We start from the raw sequence: 20,721 nt of genomic DNA on the forward strand, positions 1-20,721 counted from the left end.
TTGCCTGTGTCCTGATGACATGTGAACTTTCCTGTTCTTCGCCTTTGCCTAAAGCCTTTGTCCATTTTACCAAACAGAAGCCACAGCTCTTACCACTCAGCTCTCTTAGGTCTCCACTCCTCAGGCTGGATGCTAGCCAACAGGAATTCAAATTTCTGGTGTCTGTGAAACCTCTTTTAGGCAAAACACTATTGGTTGGTTGGTTGGTTGGTTGGTTGGCTGGTTGGTTGGTTGGTTGGTTGGTTGGTTGGTTGGTTGGCTGGTCGGTTGGCTGGTTGCTTTGTTAATTAAGAAAATGGCTTCCAGGAAATATGAGGTACTCAAAAAGAATCGATCTATACCTCTTTTGCATATCTCAAGTTTGAGTAGAAAGGACAATGTTAGAGGTAAGTTAGTGGGCTGTTAATATTTTTTTAACACAAGAAAAATATGTTCACTAAAAATTGCTAAAATTATGACTGATAACATAGGTTTGCAGTTTTCATTGAGGAGGAGTGCACTGGTAACAAAATTTCACCGTTGATGGTTAGTAGAACTTGTTAACAGAAGCAGAAGATTTTTGGAAAAACATGACCAACTATTTCAAATGCTTGTAATGCTAAATTCCCTAAGCTATATTTAAAAGCACTGTTAACAGTTTTAATTTAAAATGTTAATATTTTAATACTATGGAAATGACATGCTTTGTAACTATGAAACTAATAATAAAAAATTTAAATGTCGACTTAAAATTAGTAATGGGTATATAAATTTTTCAAAACATTTTTAGGGAGTAATAAACAAAAATGAAGATGCATATAATGAAACAATCTCTACTTGGGTGTTGAGCATTCTCAGTATGAATGCTTGTTGGAAGCACAGAAAACATGAAAGATATACTGCTTACTAAATAAGTTACAGTATGATGCATCACAGTTTAAAATCTAGGCAAAAGGGATAAATTTCAATACATTAATATTGTTGTCATATCAATTATTTAAATGTACTAATGAGGCAATATTATAAACATCAAAGACTGAAACATTAATGAGATTATCTGTAGGTGGTACAATTATGAGTGATTTTTATTTTAGTTTATCCTTTTTCTTATTTGTATACCCAAAACATATTATTTATAGTCCATAATATATAAGATATAACTTTAAAAGTATTTTTTACCTAAGTATCAAAAACTTAGAAAAAAATTAGTGAAAATCCTGCAGAATCTAACTTTTGGTTATAATTCTGAAGGTTAAGCCATGACAAAAGCTACCATAAAATATTGCTTCTTGATCTTAAACTTTATCCAGAAATCCTCAGGACATTTATTTTTGAAGAAGGAGTGCAGAATCAGACCCCTAATAGCAACACTTCTACATTGACAGAAATATGCTGCATAAGTCTTAAAAGGGCCAATCAGCAGAAAAGATATTTTACACAGACATCTCCTGCATGGCCCTGAATTATAACTCACCTTTCCCAAAAATACATAGCAGCTAAAGAGTACAGAATGGGAGGCAGCTTCCATCCTACACTGAGCTTGAATTATTATTCTTCAAGGAGTTCTGAGGCTGTTCAGTGTGTATTAAATCTTGAACAAGTTTCAGATTTTGAGAACCAAACAGTAATTGGTTTGTAAAATCGGCTTAAGCATTTCCATCTGCACACATAAAATGTTGATTAATTTTCTTTCTAGCTATGTGGCGAGGCATAGTGATGCGTTTTGACATTGAGCTCTTAGCTGCAGAGATAGGACAGAAAGGCCATTATACTTTCTCTCTGTGGGAAGACATTGCTTGGTAATAATATACTACACAAAAATAGTGCCAGGTGATACTTGGCTAGCAGTCAAATGGACTTCTGCTTTGTCTATAATTGCAATTTTCAAAGGACTCTGTTTTCTAAACACTTAACTAAATATTCTGCTTAGTCAAGTCCATCTTCCATAGTTTGAAAACATCCTGGCCAGAGGATTCTGATCAACTTTTGAGACTGCGCTTCTCACTTCTCTTCCTGTTACCCCAGCTCACTACTTCCCCCTATCATTTGGAGGAGGGGAAGTGAGGGATGTAAATAAACCATTACAATAAGCAAAAAGAGATTGTTCACTAATGTGGTTGGGGGTTAAATTAGCTTGAAATTCAAATGCCAAGTGACATATAAGGCAGAGCTGACCATCCGGTCTTGAATTAATACTTACTATAAAGAGCAAATTCTTGTGCACCATGGCTTTTATCTGAATGCAGAGGAAATACACTACTTGAGTTACATTTCATGTAGACACTATGTTATTTCCCTGCAAGAGGGAATTGTTTGAAATAGAAGCAGCTTAGAAAAATAGTAATGAAGACTCACGGGGCAGGCACTTTTAGATGCAATTCTTTGGAGAGGAGAAACCTGAACATACCACTAAAATAAATCCTATATACTTGGTCTACTTTTCCATTTAATATGTGATTTCTTTGCCTCAAATACAACAGAATGCTATCTATCAATGTATAGAATTCTTCATAAGAATAGACTTTTGTGCTAGATTTTGGGGTTCTATCCTTTGCAGTTGTACGCCAGAGTTGTTCGGAGAGGACCTACAGAATGCTTTCCTGCTTTCTCTACAGACTGACAATAACTGCAAGAATTTGTACTAGTACTCCTCCTGGTGGTGTGTCAGAATAATAAACTAGAACATCCCAGCGCTAATACTAATGCCAACCAGGTGTGTGGCATCTGGTGAGTTACTTAATCTCAATGGCAGTATCCATGCCATGTTGTTGTGCAGAATAAGTGAGGAGACACAGGAAATAGTTGACTGATAGCTCTAAAACATAGTAGTCCCCCAAGAAGTGCCCACATATGTAATTCTGTTCCAGCTTTGTTGTAGTTTGGATGAAAGTGGTCATGTAGGCTCATAGGAACTGGCATTATGGGAAGGTGTGGCCTTGTTGGAGGTGTGTCACTGGGTGAGGGCTTTGAGGTCTTAGATGCTCAAGCGAGGATCAAGTGGTGGCGTTTCTTCCTGCTGCCTGCCAATCCATATGTAGAACTCTCAGGTTCCTCTCCAGCACCATGTCTGTCTGGACACTACCGTGTTTCCCACCATGATGGTGATGGGCTTAACCTTTGAAACTGTGAGCCAGCTCTAATTAAATGGTTTTCTTTCTTAGAGTTGCCTTGGTCATGTCCTGACTGTTCACGACAGTAAAACCCTAACTAAGACAGAAGTTGGTTCCAGGACTTGGGTATTGCTGTGATAGGCCTGACTGTGCTTTGGGTTGCAGGGATATGGACTTTTTGGATTTTGGATTAGAAAAGCAGTTGAATACTTTAAGTTATGCTTAGTGGTCTAAACTAATAAGATCATGGAAGACAGTGGTACGGGGGTGATTTGAACTGTAGGTGCCTGGCTCAAGATGTTTCAGAGGAGAATAATATTAATATGTGGTCTAGAAATCTTTCTAGTGATATTTTGGTTAAGAATATGGCTGCTTTTTGCCCTTGTCCAAAAAAAAAAAAAAAAATCAGCTTAAGGCTAAATTGAAGAGTCTGAGATTAATGATATAGGCAGAAAAAAATTCAAAGTAGCCTAGAATCAACTGTCAGGTGGTTATTAATATTTACTCTTATGAAGATCTACAATGAAAATGAGCAAGCTGAACAAGGAAGTATACAAAATGGACAGTTCACGGAGAAAAAAAAGGAATGCCAGGAAGTGGAATGGAGCTAAATCCTGTGTTCAAGGGGATTGAAAAAAATAGTTATAAACCTGATGTTAAATGAAATAAAGGAAATGGTGACAGTGGGGCAAGACTCCACCCAATTAAGCTTCCAACTTGTGAAGAGGATTTAAAGAAAATCTTAGGGTCAGATATAGTGGTGCTTGACTTTAATCCTAGTACTCTCCAGGCAGAGGCAGGCAGGTCTCTGAGTTTGAGGCCAACCTGGTCTACAGTTTGAGTTTCAGGATAGTAAACTTTAGGCAGTGAAGGAAACCATCAAAACCAGAAAGCCAGTGGCTTTTAGTTGAATGAGGGGGTCATGTTTCTGCCCCAGCAAGCAACAGAACTTGGCAGCTTCAGTCACGTGATTCTGGCTTTAGAGTCAAGAATAGAAGAGAGCAGTTATGGAATCTCCCTCCATGACTAAGGAAAGCCACTGAGGGCAGGCATGTGTCAGGGGGTGTCCCTGCATGGAGGTCTCAAAAGGCCATTGTATGAGGCAGTGAAGGTGAAGACTGGGTTGCCTTGGAGACCCCAAAATTTTGGAGATGCCAAGAAAAGCTGCTAAAAAGGATTGAAACCAGCCCAAGAGAAAGAAGTGGGTTGCAGTCAACAAAGCTGAAAGGAGTTGGAAATCTGAATAGCCCTTTGACAGGGAGATGCCGTGTTTGGAGTTTGCCCAGCAGGTTTTCAGTCTTGCTTTGATCCAGTATTTCCTCACTATGCTCGCTTTTGGAAAGGGAATGTATAGCCTGAGCCACTGTGTGTTGGAAGTATGTGATCTGCTTTTTTACATTTTGACTTTATAGGGGGTTACAGTTCAGAGATTGCATGAGACTCAGAAGAAACTTTGAACTTTTAAACACTGTTGAGACTGTGATAGACTATGAGGAGTTTTGAAGTCAAACTAAATGCATTTTGCACTATGATAAAGACATAAGCACACGGGTGAGAGGAGTGGAGTATGGTAGAGTGAAAATGGTTCTATAGGCTCATAGGAACTGACAGACACTATTGGAAGGCATGGTCTTGTTGGAGTGGGTGTGGCTTTGTTGGAGAAAGTATGTCACTTAGGGTAGGCTTTGAGGTATCAGATGTTCAAACCAGGCTCAGTGTGGCAATATCTCTTACTTCTGCCTACCAGTCTGGATGTAGAACTCTCAGATCCTTCTCCAACACTATGTCTACCTTCATGCTGCCATGTTTCCCACCATATCAATAATGGACGAAACCTCTGAAACTATAACCCAGCCCCAATTAAATGTTTTCCTTTATAAGAATTGCCTTGATCATGGTGTCTCTTCGCAGCAACAAAATCCTCAGACAACCTCCTATTGGTTAAAAGTTGTTGAAGATTTGCCATTGTAGGAGAATCTCTATACTGCTAATAGTACAATTTTACTACATACATGAAAACAATATTTTGATGATCAAAATCCACAGGTTTGGTTCATCTTTGTGACTGTCCTTTTTTCATTCTGACAGGATATACTGACCAAAAGCAGCACAATGGAGGTAAAGGCTTATTTGACTTACAGTTCCAGTTTCTGCTGTATCATAAGGGAGTCAAGGCAGGAACAAAAGCAGCTAGTCACACCACATCCACAATGAGGAGAAGAGAGACTTAAATGCATCTATGCTGCCTGCTTACTTACTTGTTGTTGTTGTTTTCTCAGCTAGATTTCTTCATTGGTATGGTTCAAGGCCAAGCCCATGAGGGACAGCTCTTGTTCATCCTGTGTCTTCCTACCTCAATTACACTGAAGACAATTCCCCACAGGCTAACCTGATCTAGATAATCCCCCATTTAAGACTCCCTTCTCAGGTGATTCTAGGTTATGGCAACTTGACCTTAAAAACTAACAAGCACAGTAATCAAATCCCTGGCCCCCATGGCTGTAGGAGCCTGGGACAGCTGCTTGCTCTCCAAGGTCAAGAAGAACAGGACAGGAGGTGGGGCAGGGTCCAAACCTTGGGTGCCAGTCTCCTCCAGAGACATAGTTCCTCCACCAAGAACTCCTCCTCCCAAAGGTTTCACAGCTTCCCAAAACAACATGGCCACCTGGGTACTAAGTGTTGAAACACGTGAGTTAAAGATTGGACAGTTTACTCCAAACCATTCTGAATTCCATACCATAGTTGATCTAATCATGGTGAATATACTTACCTTGTTGGTTCATCTCTTTAAACACATACTTAATAATTTGATAATGTAAAATCTATTTACTTTAAAATTGTTTAGTTGCTGATGATTTTTAGGTAGTACAATGTTGTCATATCAAATAAAATTGCAAGCCCTCAAAGAACTTAAAGGTATTAAACAAATATGGTTTGCTTTGACTAAAAGTCTTAAAGTAAATGGTGAGAAAGAAATCTCTGTCATGGATAGATTTGCTTTCAGAGAAGATCAAATTAATGAAGGCTTACCGCCAGGGAAAATTTATTAACAAAATCCTCCTGCACATGCAGGATTAAACACAAAGCAATTAATGAAAATTGAGTATCATTCATTCATGAGTGAAGAAAGTATGATCTAATCACTTGAATGTTGTTATGACCTTCATTTCCCCAGGCAATGACAACTTAGGAAGCTACCAAGCATAAGCAATTATTATATTAGTGGTTGGGTTAACTCCCATCCTGATTTTTTCCTGGGATTCAGGGTCTCTTTTTCTGCTGGAACTATTGTAAAAATCCATAGATGCAGTAATTTTCCTATGCAGTGTTAGTTTAGAAATTTCCATGTACATATCAGAAGGTCAAATAAATATTAAAAAGAACTATTGGCTTTCTTTATCATCTCCTATCTATGAAGAATTCGTAATAACAGCACACCTTCATTGAATAAAGCAAAGACTCCGGAAACAGAAGGGAGATTTACAAGCTCTTTTCCTGTTGGAAAGGTTCTAGCCCAGCTCCCCTCTAACTGCTACCCCAAGTAGATAAAATCTCAATGTAGTAAAATCTCTATTTATGCAGTTCAGCATCACCATGGAAACCTCTCCCCCTCAGTGACATAATGAGATGGTAATGAAAACAGCTGCCACATAATGAACCTAGGCACAAACAGAGGCCGAGTTACTCATGCCAAAAAGTGAATGGCAGGAGGGTCAAATAGATGGGGGGCGGCCATGATCAGAGAGTAACAAGAAAGCCCATCAGTGGGTGTTAAGGAAAGGGGCGGGCAGAACTGCCTGAAATTGTAATACTGAAACTCTCAAGAGTTTTATTATTGCAAATTTTGATACTGGATCTGTGACATTCCCATGTAGAGACGATAGGATGTAGAACCAGAGATTTTATTATCTGAGCTCAACCTAATATTTCGCGTGTCTAACACTTTATACTCGAAATGCGTGGCTTGACATCTTAGGATTGTTTATTCTGCTGGGTCTTAAGGAACATGTGTAAGATGAGAGCAGCGTTGGGTTGGGATGCCAGGAGGATAGTGCCGTTTTCAGAGAATGAGAGGAGATGATGCCTTCCTTCAAAGCACTCCCAAGTGGGTGGAAATTGCACCCTTCCTTTCAAGGATGATCTGAGTCCACTGACTGGAACTGGCTGATAGACTTGCATGCACTGAGCAAGAGAGACAATTAAAAACTGTCTTGCAGAGAAACCCACATTAAAAGACATGAATTCAGAAAGACTGGGCCAAGAGAAAGAAACAAGGCTTGGTTTGAGGGAATCTGAGAAATAACAAGGAAACTAGAATATGACAACATGAAATTTATATATGCACATATGTGTATCAACTTTATATACCATTTATATGACAGTTGAATTTAACTTGAATCTATTTATCATATGTGCATACAAACATAGGTCACACACATATACACAGAATCGGTTGAAATTCTCTTGGTCTAAGTTGGTCTAAATGATTTTTAGACATTCCCCAGAGGTATCCAAATTCAAGGACTGACAAGAAAGCCCATCAGCATTATGGGAAGGGGCAGGAAGACCTGCCTAAAATTATTGCCTGTCTGAGGTGCTTGTGAAGTGTGGTGAAAGCTTAAGAGAGATGAGGCCTGCTGGAATGAAAGTGGATGCAAGAGGTGTGCCCTAAGAGAGGACATTGGGACCCAGGGCCTTCCTTTCTCCCTTTGGTTCCTTGTCACAGAGAGGTGGGCATGGTCCTCTGGTTCATGCTCCCCACTGTGATGGTCTGCCTTGTCAAATTGTGAAAGCAGCCGAGCCACTGACTGTGGGATGAAATGTTTGAAAAGAAGACCCCCAAATAAAGTCTCCTCCATTATGTGTATATAAAGCAGGAATTTTGTCACTGTGCTGGAGTGTGATGCGCTCCCTTTATGAGAGAACTGTTTTTGTAAAATGAAGGTTTTGGATGAACTCAGGGAGACTAGAAATGTGATAAAGCTAGTCACTAAAAATAAACAGAGAATCTTGCCTTACCCTAGATTTCATCCATAGGTAAGTAAACGACAAATGCTAATACTTTTGTCACTACATTTCATAAGTGATGCTTGTTTAATATAAACGTTTTACCTCGTGATTGCTGTGTATGTATACACATCTCCTATGTGTGTGTATATATGTATATACACACACACACAAGGAGAAAGCTACTATAGAAGAAATGATGTGAAGGAATAGTGGGTGTTCATTTATATCAGTCAGGACTACTGAATCTTTCAAAACATGTTGATCAAAATCGTTCTTTTTTAACAGATAATTTCTTTTTATTTTATAGTATTAAAAGTTTTGCCATCATGAATATCTGTGTAAGGATGTCAGAAGTCCTGGAACTGGAGTTATAGACAGATGTGAGCTGCAATGTGGGTTCTGGGGATTAACCCTAGTGCTTGTAACTGCTGAGCCATCTCTCCAGCCCTGCAAATTATTTTTTTTTATTCCACACATGCATCTCTTCAATAACTTTGGAAGACTATAAAGAATGCCTGTTGCACTAGGCATTATGCTTAGTGTGGAAGGGTGAGTTGGTAGAGCATCAAACAGAACAGATATATGCTCTAGCCTCATGGACCTCACAATCACAAGGACTGAAATGAGAGATGCTTAACACTCTCCCATGAAGCTTGGCTGTGAAAGTCGTTGAAGATTTGATCACCTTCAGAGCCTATGAGGAAAGAGCTAGTAGAGAGAGAAGATAAACATACAGAGGGCCTTGTTGAGCCCTGTTGATTAGACTTTGTGGGTATAGCCCCTGACATTTCTAGGAGACACAATCTCAAACAAACCTCCTGTTCCCTGGATCTTAAAATCTCCCCCCCCCCGCCCCGCCCCCTTCCACAATGAAACCTGAGCATTAGGTGCAGGAATTGTGCTGTAGATGTTATCAGCTGAAACAAACAACCATGATGACACCATGAACCCACAACCCTCCTGGCAACCAAGAATCCCCAAGAGTGGGTGGGTGAAACAGTCTTTTGCAGGGATGAGTCCTCCAAGTGATTACCCAATGCCAAGTGCTTAAAATTGAAGTCATGTGTGCACAGGTAGCTTACAGATATAACAGGATATATATATATATAGTGTAAATGGTGTGTGTGTGTGTGTGTGTGTGTGTGTATACTTGTAAGAATAATTAAAAGAAAATGAGCCCATGAGTTTAGAGAGAGTAGTTATGTGTACATAAGAAGAGTTGAAGGAGGGATAGAGACAGTGGAAGTGATATGACTACATTAAAATTTTAAAAATTAATGTGTACTAGTAGAATCATACGGGAGAAAGGCTAGAGATATGGTCCAGAGATCAAAACCATGTAGTGATCTTATAGAGGACCCAAGATCAGTGCTTCCCACCTACAGCACGCCAGTCATCTCTCAACTCCCTGTAGGTCCAGCTTCAGGGGGATCCTATACATCTGCACTTACACAGAGAGAGAGGGGGAGGGAGAGGGGGGGAAGGAGAGAGAGAGAGACAGACAGACAGACAGACAGAGAGAGAGATTTTTAAAAAATTAAACACAAAGCAATAACTGACAGGCCAAAAGAGACTAGTAAGTTTACATTTGGAATAGGCTCATGCTATATAGTCAGGAAATAGTTTGCAGCTGTGGTTTTAACTGGAAGAAGAAGAAAAAAAAACAGCAACAGACAAATTGTGAAATTGGCTCAGAGTTGAGAGTCTGCAGTCAGGAATGAGGGAAGACCCTTTAAAGATGCTGCTGAGAGACTTGTCATTCACTGAGAAGTGCTTCATAGACAACAAGGGTGATGGACAGTTGGTTAATAGTGAAGGTATTAAGAGACAGCTGATATCCTTAAAGAGGAAGAGAAGCAGAAAGGGCTAGAAGGAGCCCATAAGAGTTAGAGAGAAGAATGCATAAGACAGCATGTAATAAGTCCTCGTAAGAATCCCAGGAGAGCTGTCCATCCAGAGCCAGTGTGCCTCTGGCAACAGCTAAGACAGGCTGAAAACTCCAAATGTCCACAAAAGCCCCCCTATTGGGTCCAAATCCTAAGTATGCCTTAGTACATCACCTCCGGTGCTCTGCCTGTCTGCTGTTTTGTAGGCTTCCTCGGATGGTTTCTAGGTTTTCTCCTGGGCCATTCAGCAATGAACTTCAGTCTTCTCCAGTTGTCCAAACTTCATACCCTAGTGCACACGTCCTGTTCTACAATCCTTCTCGCTGTTGCTCTGCCTGGGATGGAGTGGGAGGGGATGGGGGGGTGTGTGGTCTAATTCCTCATTTTGTTGTCTTCTCAGTTTTTAAATTAGTTCTTTGAGATTTTTGTACAATGAATTTTCATCATAGTCCCCTCTTCCTCCAACTCTGCTGCGATCCACTCCTACTTCCCTACCCACCCAGCTTTCTAGCCTTCTTCCCCCATCCAGCACAGTTGGTGTTGCCTAGATGCCTCTGGGACTGTGTGGTCTTCCACCAGGGTCCCACCCTTAAAGAAAATTTATCTTCATCTCCTGGCAACTATCAGATGCCAATAGCTCCTCGGTTAGAGGAGGAAAGTGGTGCCACATCCTCACGCTTACTTTTGTAGGTCTTATGTCAGTTGTCTGAACTGCTATAACTTCGTAAATTCAATTCACCTACTGAGTCCAGAAAACACACCATTTTTTCTTGTAACCACCCTGTGTCTCCAGCTCTTACAATGTTCCTGAACCCTCTTCCAAAATGATGCCTGAGCCTTTGAAAGAAAGGATATGAGACTCCGTGGTGAGTCTCTGTGTTAATTGCCGTTTACAACAAAATAAAATCTCTTCTGGTGCGGTTTTATAGATGCATTGATCTATAAGTCATTGGGAGTTGGCTTGGCACTCTGCCCATTTAGCAGGGTAATAATAGTAGCTTTGCCCCTAGGGCCTAGGGCTTGTCTAGCCATAGGTTCTTGGCTTTAAATTGGTACCAGAGATAAGATTCATCTTGTAAAGAGGGCTTAAGGTCTAATCAGTAAGTCATTAATTATTCCCACAATGTTCTTGCCACGGTTGCACCAGCCGGAATGTCTTGCCAAGCAGGTCATTGTTGTAGTTTGTAAGCTCCACAGCTAGGTAAGAGTGGTGATTAGTCTCCTCCTCTGGTAACACGTAGAGCACCTTCCGACATTATGAAAACTAGCCAGGAAATATGAAGTTTCCAGGTGGGTAGCAAGCTTGATTTCTCTGTGTTCTGTGATGTAAGTACGTGGTGTCTTCAACATTAGGCTCTTAGCATCAAGTTCTGGAGGCTATAATTATAGCCTCTATAGGCTACCACGGTCTATAATTTTTGGAGGAATCTAGAGACTCTCAATGGCCAACAACTCCAAAAGAGGCAAGCAATCCCTTGCATTGGCTTAGTTATTTGTTAGTCTGTCTTATCTAGTACGAGCATTGTTGCCTTGTTTTAGGGTAACTCCATCTAAGATCTTTGTATATGTATGTATATATTTTGGGAATCTTTTTCAGTTATATGTTTCCATTTGACTTTTTAGGAATGTCTTCAGTGTTAATTATCCATTGACATATTTCCTACTTTCTGCTGTCCTTCCAGGCCCCACCTAATTTCTCCCTTTCTGTTCTATTATTCCTCTTTAACATTTCCTACTAGTGTGTTCTCTCTTCCTAAGACGTCCCACATGCAGAGCCCTTTACTAACTTCTTGACCTCTATGAATATTCCAAATGGAAAACACATGTCTGAAGTCAATATCCACAAATGAGAGAAAAACACAGAATGTTCATCCTTCCGGGTCTGGATTACTTCACTCAGAATGACATTGTTTAGCTCCATTAATTTGCCTGTGACTTTCATAATTCCATTTTAATAGCTGAATAATATTCCATTGTGTAAGTGTACCACATTTTCTTGATGTATTCATCAATTGATGGACATCTAGGCTATCTCCATCTCCTGTATGTTGTGAATTGCAGTGAGAATTTTGGTTTCTTTTAAAAGCCCTATTATGCTATGTGCATATGTTTTTGTTTTAATCCCAGGTGTGGAAGATGAGGCTGCTTCAGAGTATCCACAGCAGCTCCCTCTGATTTGTCTGGTGCTCTGGCAAGGGTGTGATTCTGCCAACTGGAGGCAGTTCATGCTTGGAATTCTGAGGACTCTTTAAAGGGTATAGAATTGCCAGAGTCCTGAGAGGCTGCTGTTCACCTGCTGCTTCTCATTCCTGTTGTGGTTTGTCAAGTGGGCGTGACCAAAGAGCAGAGAAGAAGGAGGAGGGTATCCTGACAATGAAGACTGGACTTGCCCCAAGGAACAAGACAGTAATCAGCAGGAAGTAGTCTAACAAGATTGATGCCTCCTTCCCCCCTAACCTTCTTTCTCACCTACCTAGTGTTGGGGTGAAGGAAGGGACTAGAGTGGAGAAGGGAGGTAGGGAAAAGAACCCAATAAAGTACCCAAAAGTACAGTTGTAGTGAATAAAGCAGCAGTGGACATGGGTGAAGGGTCTTTTGTATGCATTCCCAAGAGAGGTATAGCTTGATCACAAGATAGATCTATTTTCAGCTTTTGGAGAAATCTTCTCATTGATTTCCCTAGTGGCTACAACAGTTTGCACTCCCACCAGCAGCGAATAAGTGTTCCCCTTTTCTACATCCATGACAGCATCCAGCTAAGGTGGGTGACACATAAGAATGTTGAACATTTTCAAAAGTGCTCCTTGGTCATTTGTGTTTCATCTTTTGAGAACTTTCTGTTTAGTTCCGCTAGTGAACTAAACAGAAAGTTTAGACAAACTTGCTGTTTGTTTTATTAATGAGTAGGGTTTTCTCAGTTTTTTGTATATTCTAGCTACTAGTCCTCTGACAGGTGTCTTGCTTATAAAGATTTTTTTTCATTCTGTAGGATGTCTCTTCATTTAAATGATGGTGCCCTCTGATGTACAGCTTCTTAGTGGTCCTAAAAACAGAGGAGGGTGTAGGAATAGGACAAGCCCAAGCAAACAAATTCCAGATGACAGCTTCTTAGGAATTTGACACATTAGCCAGGGTCTTTGGGGTTCTTAGTGGACCATTTATAAAATGCAGAACAGTAAGAACTGCGGGATACCATGTACCAGGCGCTGTGCACAAACATAATCTTATTTCTAACTCAAAAAGACACAGGATTGTATTTTTAGCTTCTTTTTAAAGAAATCCTATCTTTGAGGCAAAGTTTAAATCCTTTATGCATTTTTTTTCTTCTGCTGATACTAAAAATGAAAGAAGTCTGAAGTGAAAAGTTCTTGTGGTATCTGCTTTGCCAGAATTCCTGGGGCTCCTGGGACCAGAGCGCAATGCCCATAGGTTGGTAAAGGGCATGGAGATAAACCTGTCCAGAGACTACTTATAGAATGGAAGCCTATAGACTGTGTTGGTTATCTATGGTATTATCTTGTATTGAACAAGGAACGCTTATACCACCACCAGGCTCACTGTGTGGACAAGCACATAAACAGAGATGTGGAGAGGGCAGTCTCACCTGTGGGCCAGGTACAGGCTATTTGTGCTACTTCAGAATTCAATGTTCTGATTTCTGGATGCACTCAGGAGCCTGGTGTGCCCTGCTTGCAGTTTCTCCTAAAAGTGCTAAAGAGTTATCTTCTTGCATATCCTACTTTTAAGTCCCTTGTAAAAATAAAACAGTACATCCCATGCCAGCGTGTTTCGGTGCAAGGGCTGTGAGGAAGCATTGTTTTGAAAGGTGTAGCACCATTCTTGAATCTTCGCTATCTAAACTCTTACTTTGACTATGTAGGTTAAAAAAAAAAAAGATGCAAAGAAACACAGGTATACGTAATCCTCATTTTGGTTTGTCTGTTTGTAGAACAGTTTTCCTTCAATTAAGTCTATACTCTAAGTAGTCACAGAACACTAAGAGTCCTGCATAACCTTGATTTGGTGAACATTACATATTCATTCAGAATGAGTTCTCTTCTGCATGATGGGAGCACAACTTTGACAGAGAACTATTGCCATGCTAAAGCGGATTACATTCTTTAAAAAAAAAAAAAAAGATAGTTAAAACCTTCATCTCTATCTGTTCTTGTCTGCTTTATCCTATTCAGTCGATGCAATCAAGAATGGCAAGATACATGGAAAACCTGTACCTTGAGCCGTGATTTTATTCTGAAAATCAGATCTATTTTTAACAGATCCCAAGAGCCAGGAACTAATTTTTACACAAAATTATGCATTCATGGAAAAAACTGTGAATGAATCTATTGCCTGTCTAAACAGCTTAAGAAACCATGGAGTAAACTGCCACCTAGAGTTGAGACGGGAATTCGGCTCAACATGAAATATCAAGGCCAGCCGATCAGCCTGAGGGGTCTCCAGCTCGTCTGTCTCACATTTAACATATGCTTGGAAGTCCTTCACTCTGCAGTCAATCTGTCCTGTATCTCTAGAGCCTATGTCTCTATAGGTTTGAAGGTCTACTAAAAGGAGCACGGGACTATGAGAGTCAAAAGGCTATGATATATCAGTTATGTTTTTAACAATAATCTCTGGGGAATTGTTTAAATACTAGCAAATAAAGATACTATGCCAAAGGACAAGTTAGTTGGAATGGTTCATGGTATAAATCCCTGGAAGACTTTCAGCACACTCTGTTGTTGCTTTTGCTGTTTCTTACATTCACACACCAGAGGCTTCCAGGGCATGATGAGATCGCTGTCCAAATCTATGAACTGGACAGTTTTAATGAAGTGCTAAGGTCTGGACAGCTGAAACCTCACTCCCTTATCTAGGTTTCTCTAAAAACACACCCTTAGTTGAGCCCCTGAAATTAGCATAGTAACCAGAAGAAAATACACATGGCTTGACAAACGGTGAACAGCTGTTTCCACCCCCAAACTTTTACCTAATCACAGTGTGGAAATATCTTCCTATGGCTTAACGTCCCACAGGCCGGCGGGTCCAGCCTCACCTTTCTCTAGGTATAAGGTGCCTGAGCTAAGACTATGGAAGTCAGCTTCTTCCTCCTGCATGAATTACAGAATCCTGAGGTGTGTGTGTCTGCCACCTGGGTAACCTTTTACTCTGGCCATGCACCTAAATGATATCTATAAGGCTGCGAGGGAGAGGGAAATGGCTTGTTGACTTTTCACGCCTCATGTAATGGCCCGTTTCTTTCCTACCTGACTACTTCCTCATTCTCATGCCCTCCACCCACAAGTTTATTAGGCTCATTCTCTCCCATAAAACTCTCTTTAACAAGCCTTTCCCCTCTCTCCATTATTATCTCCATAGATCAGTAACCAATGGCCTGGGAGCAGAATTATGCCAAACCTGGTCCCACCTCTTTATTTTCATTAGAATACAAAATAATGACTTAATTACGAGAATTTCATATGTATAAATCAGCAGTGATTTACAGTGTAATAAGCTTACACTTATTCACCCTCCTTACCCTTGCTTGTCTCCCTTCCCCCAGCCTCTGGTTCCCCGTCCTTTAATCCCGGTAACATGCCACGACTCCACCCACGTAGCTTTCACATCACATGTTTACATCTATATTCTCTATTTGAGAAGACACATGGACACACGCTGTCTTTCCCTTGCCCTTATCTATGCTATGTGCATATGTTTTTGTTTTAATCCCAGGTGTGGAAGATGAGGCTGCTTCAGAGTATCCACAGCAGCTCTCTGTGATTTGTCTGGTGCTCTGGCAAGGGAGTGATTCTGCCAACTGGAGGCAGCTCATGCTTGGAATTCTGAGGACTCTTTAGAGGGTATAGAATTGCCAGAGTCCTGAGAGGCTGCTGTTCACCTGCTGCTTCTCATTCCTGTTGTGGTTTGTCAAGTGGGCGTGACCAAAGAGCAGAGAAGGAGAAGGCCCACTATGTCTTCCCGTTGCCCTTATTTCTCCTACGTTTACCCCTTCTATAGTTTTCACCATCTGTAATACTCCTGTATTCCACCTGCCTCAAACCCCAGCAGAATAGACAAACCTGGCACCCCGTTTCCCCCTAGGTATTTCTACATGGTTACACTGCCTTTGCTCACTCCATGTACTTTGCTATTGTGCCTCATTCATTAAGTCAGCTAGCCTAGCAGTTTCCTGCCGTTTATGATGAAATCGTACAGCCTGGCATGGTTACTTTCTGTGGGAGAGGCAATAGTCCACACACTTACAGTTCTATCTCATTTCATCTTTGAAGAAAAAAGTTCCCAGAGCAAGATATTATAATTCCTATCTTACAGATAAAGAAACCTGTGCACAGAGTTGAGTCATTCTCAAAGAGCACAGTCAATGAGCAGTGAGGTTGGAATCTGAACTCCACAACTACTCCAGAGCAGACCACTTACCAGGCAATGCTGCTTCCAGGCCTCTGCAGTCAGCCAACTTTTCTTTTCCGCCATACATCTCAAAACAAAACAAAATCAAAAAAAAAAAAAAAAAAACATAAGCAAGCCTAGCTCAAGGGTGCTCCGAAAGGATTCTGGAAAGCCAGCCCAACCAGGGATAGTAACAAAGCACCAAGCACTCAGATTATTACATCACTGCAAAGCTGAACGATGCCAGCAAGGCTGTGGATTAGGAAATCTGGGATTTCAGGACTGGGGAGATGCCATCAGTAAAGTGCTTGCCTTGCAAATCCCCAGGACTTGCTAGCCAGCCAGCCTCCACAAATTGGAGACCTTGTCTCAAAACACAAGGTGGATGGGGCTCCTGAGAAATGTGACCTTAGGTTGATTTTTTTGTTGTTGTTGTTGTTCCCCATACATATGCATGTGATTTTACACACAAAGAAGAAAAGGGGGGAAAAAGGGAAAAAATGAAGCTGGGATTTCATTTAAATCCCAGATTCTACAACTTGTGTGGTTGTGTTGTTCCTGGCCACCTATGTTCCCTTTTCTCCCTCTAACCAGTGCCACGATTCAAATGCAAGGTGAATCTTTTCCTCTTCTAAGATTGCCTTTTCTTTTATGCCACTTACTATGTCTTTTCTAACCCAATTACAACTTTGGTTGACTGCCACTTGAACTGATAAAGATGCTGAACTCTGGGCCCTCCCTTTTCCCTGTTTAATCTCTTCCAATTTCTCATTCTGATAATTCCTGACTCTCGATAACATCTACTCACCATCAGATTAAATTTTTTGTTAGGACTTATGCGAAGTAAGTTAATCTGTAGAGTACAAAGGCTTATTTTCTATCAGAAGCAGGTGATAAGTAAATTCTATGTCAATACAGCATGCTTAAATGAAATCTTTAGTCTTTGTGAAGTCATACCAATAAGATGACTGTCCAGTCTATACATAAGGAACACTTACAATCTGCTGCCTTTCAATTAAGGAATCAATTAGCACATAAGTATATACATGGATATGTCATGAGTCAATTGGAAGATTCCATGAGATGATAAAAAGTAAATGCCTAGCCTCATGATAGGCACATGGTACATGTTGTATAAACATCGTCTACCTTTCTCATGGTTGCCCTGCTGATGTGTCTATGACTGGACTATTACGAATGTGACTAGGAAGGCTAGAGATCTGGGTCAGCAGTTAAGAGAGTACTGAGCTTGTAGAATATCTGAGTTTGGTTTTTTATTACTCCTATCAGGTGGCTTATACAGTCTGTGACTAAGGCTCTAAGGGATCTCATGCCTTCTTCTGGACTGAACTTATAGGCACAGACCTACATGCACATGCATATGTTTACACATAATTAAAAGTAAAACTATAATTTTAAAATTATCTTTAAAATGTGACTAGTATGGCATGTAAAAAAATTAATAGGACAAGCCCACTTAGGAAGTGTACATAACTCTGCTTTTCTTTATTTCTTTTTTTTTAAAGACTTATTTGTAATATTTATAGTAGTACACTGTAGCTGTTTTAGGTATACCAGAAGAGGGCATTCAATCCTATTGTGATCCATGATGGTTGTGAGCCACCATGTGGTTGCTGGGAATTGAACTCAAAACCTTTGAAAGAGCAGACACTGCTCTTAACAGCTGAGCCATCTCTCCAGCCCAGCTCTGCTTTTCTAATGGATCTTTCCAGATACCACCACCACCATTACCATAGGCATTTCAAGTTGAAAGAGTGAAATAAGATATCCTTGTCTTTATTCCTTTCAGTGTTGTTCGCTTTCAATATTTTTGTGTCATCTGTGAAGCATCTCTTCTTCCCACGGAGACGTGATATCTTTTCCATCCCCTTTCGACTGAGATCACTAAAGACACACCAGTAGACATTCCTTCACGATCTCAGGAAAGAACAGTCTCCTCTTTACACTGGTTCAAGCCTGAAGGTTTAAAAAAACGCCTTGTCTTTCATCAGCCTGGTTCACGAGAAAGTTGGGCTGCTCCTAAGGGTGTGGTGTTTCCAGAGCACTCTAAGTATCCCTTCGATGGCATCTGTGTGAAGCAGGTCAGCGCTTTCATCTTTAAGAGTGGGTAAACAGGACACAGAGAAATTAAATGATAATGTTGCCTTGCGTCATGAGCTCGCTTGTTTTTGAGCTGACTTCCTGCCTCCTAGTCCCAGCTACAACAAACAACATATCAAAATACTGATCTGTGTATTGTTATATATCGGTGAGTCATCAGAGCGTCCCGTGCTTCATGAAGCTCAACTTCGCATTTCATGTTCTGACTGCCCAACTGACCTGCCTTCCCCAGCCCCTGATTTTTCTAGCTAGTTTCTACTTGTATGTTATAAGCCTTGCCTTAAGCTGATTCCCCCCCACCCCACCCCTCATTTGGGCTCTCTTGTTTATTACTCACATTTATTATTCCTGGATCTCACAACAATTGAGACACAAGGGCCCTATTGTAATATTGGGGAAAATAGGATTGTTTTTCTCTCCATGTTCCCTAGCACTGATGCCTAGCACAGCATAGTGACTTCAGAAATAATTTTCAGCTTAGGATGAAAAGACGATACATACATCAGTCAAGAGAGAATAGACTGTGATAGTAAATAGTGTAGACTTATTGCTCAATGTGACGGTATCTTCATTGTCAAGGTGACTGGACTGGAATCACATAGGGGACACCTCTAGGAGTTCCTGTGAGGGCATCCCTGAGACAATTAAGTGAAAAAGACCCACCCTGAAAGTGGGAGGGACCATTTGGAGGACTAATGGTCCAGACCAAACCAAGGAAGAGATCAAGCTGAGTGCTAATCCTCTCCTCTCCCTGCTTCCTGACCTGTGACCAGCCAGCTCGAACTCCTATGCCACACTTTCTCCACCTCGATGGACTGGATGCCCTCCAACCATGAGCCAAAACAAATCTTCCTTAAATTGCTTTTGTCAGGAGTTTCGTCACAGCAGCGAGAGAAGCAACAAAAGTACACACTTAATATAAATGCCCTCGCAGGTCAGCAGTGGCTCAGTGGTGCAGACAGACAAGGCGGTGCAGGCTGAAATAACTGTGAGGAATTTCTTTTCCTCTACAATTCTTCTACAAAACCATCTGTGTGATCTGTGAACTATACAACACTTTTGTGAAAATTTTACCTAAATAATATTGGTTTTGCATGTATTTTACTCTACGTTGCTTTTATCCCTTTCTCTTATAATTTGGATTTAGAATGCCCAAAGGTCCACAGAGTAAATGTATATTTCCCAGCTTAGCACTATTAGAACGCGGTGCAACTTAAGAAATAGAGCCTACCGGGAGGTTTTAGGACACTGTGATATGCCCCTAAAGGGAATAAGGGGCCCTAGTTTCTTCTCTTGCTTCTTTTTGATATCCAAACATCTGTGGAAAAGGTTTTTTCCCATAGACTGACAGCTCCAATCCTGTGAGTTAAAACAAACCTTTTCTCTTCATAAGGTTGATGATTAAAGGTATTTTTTATAGTATCAGAAAATTGACTAGCATGCTTATAATATAATATAATAAATATAACTACAATATAATATAACTACATTCTATTGTCTACCACAGTTCAATCAAAAGCAATCTGGTAATTTAGACAAGGCAAGGGTTAGAAAACAGTGGGCCCAGCTATCTAACTCTAGCAACGAGGACTACTTGAAGAGAAGAAAGACAGGATTGCATGGGCAAGGGCCACTGAGGGTAGAGAATTACCTAAGTCTGACTGAGGAAGCATGACCAGTAGACCAGAGAGAAAAGTTTAAAAAACAACAACGACAACAACAACAACACCCCAAAACAACCCTTGGGCTTGATTTGAACAGAAGTTATCACTTGAACAGAGTCAATGGTACAGTTAGTATAGAGATGACAAGCAAAACAAAGGCTCGTATAACCCAGGACACGCGTAGTATCTAAATACAAATACCTGAAGAAACGCATTTGATGATAATCAGGTTCTGGGCTATTGCACAGCAGGTCTTAGTCAATAATTAATGGTATGGGGAAATAAGGGCAAAGACACAATGCGATTGCAGGAAGATTATAGAAAGTGCTACACAGGGTTTCTTAGTACAAGAATAACATGCTAGATGCCCTAGTTTTGGAGGAGGATGAGGTCTGAATGCGAGGGCAGAATCCCAGTTGAACGAAATGAGGGTAGGAGTAGGCTGCACACATATAGACAGCTCTGCCCAGTCCTTTTGGGCACTCTTTAACTAGCCAGTCCTGTAGTTGACTTCACGGATTACCCTAGATACCTTTTACTGGCTTT

The sequence above is a fragment of the Mus caroli genome, chromosome 12 (assembly GCF_900094665.2).
Source record: "Mus caroli chromosome 12, CAROLI_EIJ_v1.1, whole genome shotgun sequence".
Lineage (NCBI taxonomy): Eukaryota > Metazoa > Chordata > Mammalia > Rodentia > Muridae > Mus > Mus caroli.